Here is a 10,196-nt window from a genome sequence, read left to right on the forward strand (position 1 = left end):
GGCATTCACTCACTCTCCACAACTAAATATTTTGGGAGCAATTCACAGCCCAAAAAAATTTAGTAAGATTGTATGTTTTGTCATAGACAAGAGCTCCCTTCGAAACCTTTCAACATTTTAAAACTTAACTTTGCTGCTCTAAAGTCAAATTCTCACCTAACTTGTAGCGATTGAGGTTTAAAACAGTTTATATGAAAACAACATTATTTTGCCTAATTGTGGCACACAAAAAAACTTAAAGAAACATTTTTTTCGGGGAAAAATTTTGGAAGTTTGAAGGGAAGAGACTTTGCCGGGTGACATAAGTGCCCTATTGTACTAATTTTGAATGATAACAAATTCATGATTACCTAAAGCCCTTGAATAAACGTTATGTGTCCGAGTTATTTATTGAAAAAAAAAAAAGCTTTTATTCCACAGCACTTGCTTTACCAAATGTTTTTTCCGTTGGCGAGAAGGAGTGATGGATATTTGCAACGAGGATTAGGGCACTTTTGTAACGATCAACGTATGCCACATAAACTGTTGATAACTCTGCTGGTGGCTTTCCAACGAATAAAACAATTCATGTTATTTGTGTTTCTATAAAAAAAAAAAAACCCGTTTAACTCATGTGAATCATTGGTCTTTTATTTAATGACAGTCTTCATAGGGGTATGCCCAAGTGGGGTGGGTGGGGGTGGTTGACATGAAGGTCAGTCTATCAGTTGTACTAAAATGCGTAATAAGAGGTTACGCTTGATTCGCAGCCGCTATTTTCCGATCGGACTGAAAAGCAGCACAAATGGAGTTCAATACTCTGTGAAAAACCAACGGATTGGTATAAAACGGCAATTTCCTCAAAAGTATGCTGATTAATGTTGTCTGGTATTTATCTGCTGTCGAAATGTCATTCAGCTGCCTATACATATTTATAACGTATTTGCATGGTATTGTCAACAATACTACAACCGGCCTACTGGCCGGCTTTTGGTCAGTGCTCCATTCCCGGGGAAGAATTCCATGTGAACTCTATGAAAGAGGTGGAGCCTAGAAACTCGTGGGTAAGTATCAGAATAAAATTCCTAAAACAGCCCAATCTGGGCAGTTTCACCCCTTAAATAAGTCATTATAGTAGGAAGGAGCAAAAAGGAAAGCAAGCGCGAAAAATATAGAAGGAGGCCGGAGGGGTAGAAACTGGAACAGAAACTGGAACAGACTGACACCATGATCACACGGACAACCAATTAATACAAGCTATTTATACAAGCTATCCATTCAGGGTCGTAACAAGGTATATGAGATCAGGGATCAACGGCTTAGGGGTGGGATCAGGGATCACAGCCCCAGGATCTGGGATCATAACACTTGGGATCGGGATCAGCAGTGCTTGTGTGGAATCAGGGATCAAAGTTGTGAACGTTTTTGGGATCAGGGATCAAAGTTCCCAATGTTTTTGTGATCAGGGATTAAAATTCTCAACGTTTTTGTGATCAGGGATCAAACTTTGGGGCAAAAAACAAGAATTGAGTCAGAACTGTTTTTTGGTTGCATCCCACTGTTAACATTAATAGAGAGGTATCCCTGATGTCACCTATTGATGTTAACGTGCTAACCAGATGCTTGTAAGCTCTTGAAACGAGGTTCTTTTGCTTCCGTGGCTGGTACATTAAAATGACAAAAGGCTTGTTTGTAAACAGATATCTTTCCTATATTCTGCAGCAATTTTTGGTAAAATTAGTTGAAAATGGAATGTCTCTGTCCACCTGTAAAATTTCATACGGCAATCCACTATTTTGAAAACCAAAACAACCTGTGTAACGTCGAAAAATTTAGATTTCGTCTGATAATAATCACGTTACAGAAGTGCCCTATTTCACGTTACCAAATTGCCCTAAAGTTACCGAAGTGCCCTACACCACGTTACTAAAAGGCCCGAAGATTACTAAAGTGCCCTACACCACGTTACCAAAAGGCCCGAAAGTTACTAAAGTGCCCTACACCACGTTACCAAAAGGCCCGAAAGTTACTAAAGTGCCCTACACCACGTTACGAAAGTGCCCTGAAGGTACCAAAGTGCCCTATTTTACGTTACCAAAGTGCCCATCAATATCTCTCTCTCTCTCTCTCTCTCTCTCTCTCTCTCTCTCTCTCTCTCTCTCTCTCTCTCTCTATTTTAATTTAATTAAATCTATTTTCGCGAACGATGATTTAATTTATGCAAATTTCTGTTAGTTGATGTCCAGTGTGTTTACATACGCGGGGAGAGTTTTTCGCTAAGCTATTGGTATTGTTTTCTATTCCGGGATGGAAGGATTTTGTTCATTTTCAGAAATTACAGGTGGCAAATGCGGATTTAGTCGAGGAAATACCGAATGTATAGCGCTAAATAGCTGTGACGGCGATATTGGTTTGCATCTAGCAAATCACCACCTGTCGAGAGAAAATGTACGTGAAAGGGATCTGATACTGGCACGAGCAGGTTTGTTAGAACTCTCAGGAGAACAGATAAAGAACATGACAGTTTGTCCAGCTCATCGGTTTAGCTTAGGAAAGTACTGGCAAGCTCCCAAGACCTGTCAGTATCCAAGACATCAAGAAAAGAAAACGGTGGTCACAGGAACACATGTCATTGATTTCAAGCTGGCCAGGGAAATTAAAGACATATTTGGCGACGCAACACTCGTTGGATCGCGTAAGTGTTACATTCATAATTCCAGGAGTCTACATGTAAAGTTACAGGGCTGCGAATATGTGTTTAACGATAAAGCTATTTCTTACTTAAAGTCTGCTTTTTGTGGGCGTGCGTATGACAACTTTTACTACACGATCAAGCGTGCGTCAAATGAAAGAATAAAACTAGTTGTGACCAAAGCCAGTTTATGAAAAGAGACTTAAATGAAAAAACCGGAGCAGTAATCTACCAGTGAGTACAACGCTTTTATCACACCACTATACGTAACAAGTAAAAGTGGCTTTCATTTGACAAGTTTTATCGCCGGGCAAATTCCTTAAAATTAATTACAAACTGCTGACTACAAATGGCCTTATGAACTCACGAAATTGTCGGAATTTGCCTCGCGTTATTTTCTCTTTTGTAAGGGGGTGATTACATGGCGAATTTCAGCCCGGGCTGAGATTTCAGCGGGCTAGGATTTTCAGCCCAGGCTGGAAGGCTGAAAAACCTCATGTAATCGCAGTAAAATTTAAGCCCGGTTTCAAAACGTGAGTTTGAGCAGGCGCATTGAAGGAATATTCAACGAAACAAAATGGCGGCAATGGAAAAATTGTGCTTAAACCCGGGCTGAAACTTGCCATGTAATCACAACAAAATTTCACCCCGGAGAGCGGGCTGGAATTTCAGCCCATGGCTGAAATTCCTCATGTCATAACCCCCTAAGCCTCTCTCTAAAACTACATTTCTCTCGAAAGACTTCCTTGGCACGTCCTTTTGGTTTACTGGACTCCCGCCAAAATCTAATATTTTGCGTTTGAGAACATGAGCATAAAACGTGCTCAATTTTTTTGGTACAACATTTGTGTATTCAGATTTCTAAGAAATAATTTAGAGTTTTCTTATTAGTTCGTTTTCGGTGAGTGCACAGGGTGTGGACAATAATCATGTTGTCTTCACAAAAAAGAGAAAATGATTTAAGATTCCAATGAAAAGTTTTGCCAGGAGACGCTGCAACTTTTTAGGACTATCTAACATTTGTCTTTTCTTAATAACCATCTGCACAACACGCAGGAAAAAACATAACGAAGAAGTAGCCGGAAAGAGAGACTGGCTATACCCCGAGGAACCTAAAGAAAAGGACCCCCTACAAAGGTGTGTATGTAAAGTCTGCGTTAAAGCTAAATAAGGAATATTTTTACTCCACCCTTCCCCGTCCCCCCTTCCCTGGAAGAGGGAAGGAGCTGTTCGAGTCAATGGTTTCTGCACAAAGAAAAAAGTGTGAAGGTCCGGCTTCCGATGATCTAGTGGTACTCATGACTGCTTATAAAAACGCAAAGACCAGGAATTCAAAGAAACAGATACTTAGCCTTTACGCTTATAGATATCCCCTTAGCACCTTAAAGAATATCCATGAACCATACGGAAAACTATCTTCCTGGGAAATAAAGCAGGCACGTTCCCATGCTAAACTGCACGGGCCTGGTACTCCCCCTGAAGTGAAGACAAAGCATCGCGTACGGATCGATACGGGGAAAGTCGATCACTTTCTACAATTCGTGAACAGACCTTACTTTTATCAGGACGTTTCTTATGGCACTAAGATTCTCGTCTTAGACAGTGGCAACAGAATAGAGATGCCAAACGTTGTCAGAATTGTGACTAGATCAACAATGATTGAGCAATACTTGGAGTACTGCAAAGAACAATGTTACGAGCCACTAAGTAGGTAAACAATGTTCAAAATCTTGGAGGTTCGAGTGGCGTCTCAGCGCAAATCCCTTCAGGGCTTGGACAACACTGCTGCTGATGGAGCAGCGGGATTTCAGACCCTTGAAATGCTTATTGAAGCACTTGAGAAAGGAGGAATGAAGAAGCAGTGGTGCGTTGATGTTCGTCAAAAACTTAAAAGATGCAAGACGCTATCTCAAGACTGACTTTCGCGTGAATTGCCAACCAGATGATTCTACTTGTGCTGACCACTGTCGAAATGTTGCGCTTAGTGATCCTGACGAGCCCAACTTCCAAACGCCCCGTTCACATATGCACATGTCTATTTGTGATGAATGCCAAGGGCTGAAACACGTGTTACAGGAAGTTCGACAAGGGATTGAAGGGTCATCCTGGACACCTTACAGTTCCGAGTAACATGAAGATCTTCTGTATGACTTTGACCGCGCAAAAGCAGACATCTTGCAATGGAAAGCGCACATTATTCGCTCGGTAAACGAGGAACAGGCTAAACAAGATTCTATGAAGTCAGTCGACGCGACATCAGCGGTAATTATAATGGACTGGGCCATGAAGTTTCTTCAAATGAAATATCGTGAGAAGCAGTCCGATTGGTTCGGGAAACGAGGGCTCAGCTGGCATATATCCACCGTCATAACTAAGAATTTCAGCACTGGTAAGGTCGAGCTGAAATCATACGCTCACATCCTTGATTCCTGCCAGCAGGACTGGTATGCAGTCCGCTCAATCATTGAAAACACACTGGAGGCTTTGAAAAAGGAACAACCCCACATTTCCCGAGTGAGCCTTAGGAGCGACCAAGCGGGTTGTTACCATAACAACTCTCTCATGGCGGCAGTAAGAGACGTTGGGGAAAGAGTTGGCATCACTGTCACGCTGTATGACTTTTCCGAGCCACAATATGGGAAAGATGTCTGTGATAGGATCCTTTGCCCAATGGAATCAGCTATCCGACGATATTGTAATGAGGGACACGATGTTATTTCTGCAAAGGACATGCGTACAGCACTTTCCGAACCTCCTGTTAGAGGCACAACTGCCTGCGTTTGCTCCGTGAACGAGCTTCATTTGACACTTGCGGTTAACAGGATGGATGGCTTCAGCAGGTATCATAACTTTAAATTTGATTTAAACGGAGTTAGGGTGTGGAGAGCGTATGGTGTAGAACAAGGAAGGCTAATTCCTTACGAAGACATCATCGTCAAGCCCCAGGGTCCTACAGACCTTGTGATGATGTGGACTTTTTTCCAGTTAATGAGGCTCGAATTCATGTGTCTTCCTTACCCGAGGGTGATGGTGAACAAACTAGCGGTCTTTTCTCCTGCTCCGAGCCTGGGTGTCACATGGTCTTTAAGAAATTTAGTGAGCTTGAGAATCATCTTGATGTTGGCGAACACCGCCGAGTGCGCGGAGGAGGCTCTGAAACGGTATATGACAAAGTCAGAAGAGACTATGCAGAAAAATTTCTTACTGTAGACTGCAATGAGGAAAGCAGCAGAACATTAGTAGCACATAGAGATGACTGTAGCGTTGCAGTTGTGTCTTCCGTTGTAGTTATGTCCTCACACCTAATAACCAATAGAATGCGGTTTTATTTCTTCCATCAAAGTGCGTTGTGAACGTGTCTTCTGCGTGTCACTTCCCAACTAGGGGAGGGATGCAATGCAAAATTGTGAGACTACCGTTAAGTTTTCTGCGCTCGAAGTTTGAGAATTTCATGGGCTATTCTTGTTTCATGGGCTTATCCTTGATGCCTTTTGGGACACTTCGGATTGTTGAAAGATTAAATTCTTGTTGCGTTTTTAAGCGCGAAGTATCAGTGAAATTTTCTTCGATACGTTGGAAAGGTTAGGAAGACGAGAATTTGACATTGCCTCGTAGCTTCCCTTATTGGTTTGGAGTGCGCTGGTGATCGAAGTTGTGCTTTTTTGTCAGAACTAGTAAAGGAAGGTAAGGTTTCGGTTGCATTTTATGCTAGTATTTTGTTAAATTTAAATATTACAACCATTCTTCAAAGATCACGTTCAAGTTTTGGGCTTAATACTGTAGATTTCATGTGACAGCATGGCGAAGCGTGCGAGTAACTACTAACTTGGATTCATTGAATCCTTCAGTGTCGAGGGCTGATTTTTTTATTTTGCGTGGGACATGTAAAAACTAGATGTTACATAATTGAAAAACAGGGCAGATCTCGGTGTTTCAATGCCCAAAAATGTGTGATTTTCTCCATCTCATTGTGCCTACAATGATGGCTATTATGGATACAGTGGAAGACATGTATTCATTGTAAATGTATGGGACTACGCAAAAATTCAACCTCTGGTATGGTTGATGTCAAATATCACATATCCTGGGAGGTTAACTCACAAACTGCTAACTCGTATGATGAAGATCTGGTCTCTTTCATAAAGGATAGCGTGCTGTCTCCCAATGCTCTCCAACAAGTAACAGTAGGGTTACAATGTATTAAATCATTCTCTTTGCTCACCCAGAAGGGACAGAATTGCAGCAAAATTACTCTTCACTTAATAATTAGTGCTTTTCTGTTTAAATCAGTGGCTGACATATGCCACTTTCTTTATTTTGATCAATTTAGAGTAAAGTCCCTTGTACCAAATTATAAGGAATATGATAATAATATGTATGTTATATGTTGCCACATTATCCATACTTTTTCAACTATGTGTCACAAATATTAAAATGAAATAAACACTAATTCATGCAGAAATGAATACTTAATTCAATACAGACTATTGCCTACTATTAGCAATTATTGCTCCTACATGTGTTAGCAAGAACTTGGTCTTGTTGGCATTCATTGTGAGCATTTGGCGATCTGTATATTAGTGGAGAAACTCTCTGCAACTATCTTTGCTAAGAAAATGCCAATCCTTTCACCCTTACTAAATATCATTCATACAGGCATGGATGAGAACCAGCAGCAAAGCAAAGAAAACAAAAGTGCTGATGAGGTGGTAAGCTCTATTCTAAACATTTTCTTGGCGAATTATGCACTAGTTATAAAAAGGTATATGTTGTGCTTAATTTTTGTCCTTGGTATAAACATCATTTTCCTTTGGTTTTGTTAATGATATGAATGAAAAATGCATTTTGTGTAAAGAAAGATAAAATTTAGCTCCTAGCCTAAGTTATGATGAGATGATGTGTCACTATCAATTTGGCCTCTATTAAAAGTAAAAGAATTAAACTAAGGATAAAACTAAACCATAGCATACCTATACTAAACCACAGCATACCTATACTAAACCCTCAGCCTATTTGTATCAATATTACTATTTTTTCTGGTGTTCACTCAATAGATTCAATCCACTCACAGACAAATATGGCACCTGTGCATTTTACCATTACTCTTAGGCTAAGGCACTCGTAGAAAGCAATATTTCACAAAACAACAACATTATGTATGCAAGGTTTAAATTTTCCAGACCTTTACTGCTTGTTTTTATGAGTGGTTCCAGTATTTTCTTGCACAAAGAGTTCTGGTTGAATGTACCAGTCACCATGTTTTTTGGTATGGTGGTTTACAATAATTGTTGTATGAAGTAACCTTCACCAATATTAATTTTGTGAACTTGTCACTGACAAAGAGCTAGTTCATGATTAGACATTGATCGTTTCATTAATTGCCATGCTCTACATTTATCATTGAAGTACTAATTAACTCCTTTGCCATCAGTAATTGCATTAAAGATACTGTGTTAGAAATCACAGCACTGTACCCCAAAATCTAATGTCGTCCTCAGCACAATCTCATTTTTTGAGCAAGGCAAAAGTAAAAATCAAACAAGACCACACAGACATCATCACAGAGACAACATTGCTATGTATAATGTTTATATAGTTAGTTACATAAAAGGTACTCTATTCATTAATTCAGTGTCAATACTCACCCTCGTAGCAGCTATAATTTTTAGCCAACTTGGGAAATAGTGGCCTAAAATGGACCCTTTTGGACATCTGAACTTTTAAATTTCCAGGGGAAGGTTCCCCAGACTTTGCCATCCAAGTGGGAATAAATGGCTGTCACACTGTCATTTTGGTCCCTCCCAGCTGCTCAAACGTTGTCCCTCCTTTCCACAATCTTACCAAAGCCCCCATATGTGTAGTAATAAAAACATTGAAGTGAAGTGTGCTATCTCAGCAAGAGGTGATAATCATGCACACTTTTAAGTGAGTCATCATAGCAGATGTTTGGTGAGGTATTGCATTCTGTGCTCAAAATCTAGTTCATGTACACCTGGGAAAAAAGAATGGGGTGTAGCAGCCATTCATGTCGTTTAATTGCTCCAAGCTCTAATTCGATACTACTGTTCATTTGGCTATCTTTCTTGCCAATACTGTTTCGTTATTTGGGTTTTCTTGAAGACACTTCCCATTGAGAAGAAGCATTATATGTGTTTACAAATTAGAAGTAAAGAAAAGTGAAAAAAAAATAGGAGAGTGACAGGATGGTATCAAAGACAGTGGTACAATTTTTTTTTGCAGGGGGGTCATTTTTTTAATTTTTGAATCAGAGTTTTAGCCTAAGTATGTCTAAGTTTCTACACTTGTTGTTTAGTCTTGTGACTTCTTGCTTTAAGAAGTGAGGTAAAATTGTTTGAATTTGTTTTTTTCATTACAGCCACTTGAGTCTGTAAATGGAAAGAAAACACTGAAAAATGACGGTAAGGAATACATTGCTTGCACTATAAAGTATTGAAAGTAATTTGCAACTCTCCATATTTGTTATTTGTAACTGACATGCTTTGCACAGGTGTTGTGGGGTTAGTGGAGAAGTTAACTGTATTTCAAAAATTAAATCACTTTAAATTGCAGTGAAAGCTATTACTTTTATAGTTATAAAAGTATCAAAGGTAACTTCTCTGAGAACCTTCTCCAGTGTCTGTGATATAGAAGTGTCCAGTAAATATAGGTTCATTTATTAAGAAATGTGGGAAGAATAGTATGCAACTGAAAATACATGTAAGTACTGGAAAAGAATATTTATTCCTTGCTAGTAATCTCAGAACAGCTGTGTGGAGCTGGAAATTAACAGTGCTGGAATACAACAAACAGGGGTTTATTAATTTCCGGAGTGTTTTTTTATTTCCGGAGTGAGCATTTTACGACTATTTGTCCCAAAAGTCCTTAAAGTGAAACTATTAATCGTAAATGGCATCTATTCCGCTTAATAGTCTCAAAGTGTCTTCTATCACGATTAATAAGCGTGGCAAGCACGACTATTAATCGCGACAAAACTCGTTAATAGTCGTATTTGACGGGCTTTAGACTTATTATTAATTGTACATCGCACAGTTAATCATCGCATCTGACAGCAAATGCCCTTATTTGTCGCAAGGAAATGTACTCTTCTCAAAAGAAAGTTTAAGCTAGACTCTTTTTCGAACAGCCGCCATTACGACCAAAAATTCACAATCTGTTATTTCTTCGCACATGGCATTCTAGGTAATAAATATAACATATTTGAAGTTTGCTCGAGTACAAGTTCTCAGTGAAATTCATTTCTGTTTTAAAAGTGTGTTTACAGACTACGTTTTCTTTGACTTTTCGCTTTTCGACGAAGTACAGCGCGGGCTTACACTGTCGTAAGAGAGGCGACTAGCATTTCGTCTGAACGAGAATGTAACATCGGACAGGTTTTGAAGTTTAACTGAAAAAAAGTCACAAACTAACGGCCAAATAGGTCAGATTACGCCAAGTGTCCCCCAACAGCTTTTTGAGACGCTAAAACGTCTGTCAACGTGCAAGCGATAGATGAAACTAGCGGTGG

At 39.6% G+C, this 10,196-nt stretch overlaps 1 long non-coding RNA gene and 1 pseudogene across 1 annotated transcript; both read left to right on the forward strand.

Moving 5' to 3' along the window:
- The first annotated feature begins 2,230 nt into the window (after nucleotides 1–2,230).
- LOC149045754 (uncharacterized) lies at nucleotides 2,231–6,024 on the forward strand (annotated as a pseudogene).
- Nucleotides 6,025–6,071: 47 nt separating this feature from the next.
- On the forward strand, nucleotides 6,072–9,380 carry LOC149045755 (uncharacterized). The gene is made up of 3 exons (XR_016186461.1): nucleotides 6,072–6,355; nucleotides 7,328–7,380; nucleotides 9,048–9,380. It is a non-coding gene; the product is annotated as an uncharacterized LOC149045755 (long non-coding RNA).
- The last annotated feature ends 816 nt before the right edge of the window (nucleotides 9,381–10,196 follow it).

The sequence above is a fragment of the Pocillopora damicornis genome, chromosome 5, assembly GCF_964200805.1.
Source record: "Pocillopora damicornis chromosome 5, jaPocDami1.2, whole genome shotgun sequence".
NCBI lineage: Eukaryota > Metazoa > Cnidaria > Anthozoa > Scleractinia > Pocilloporidae > Pocillopora > Pocillopora damicornis.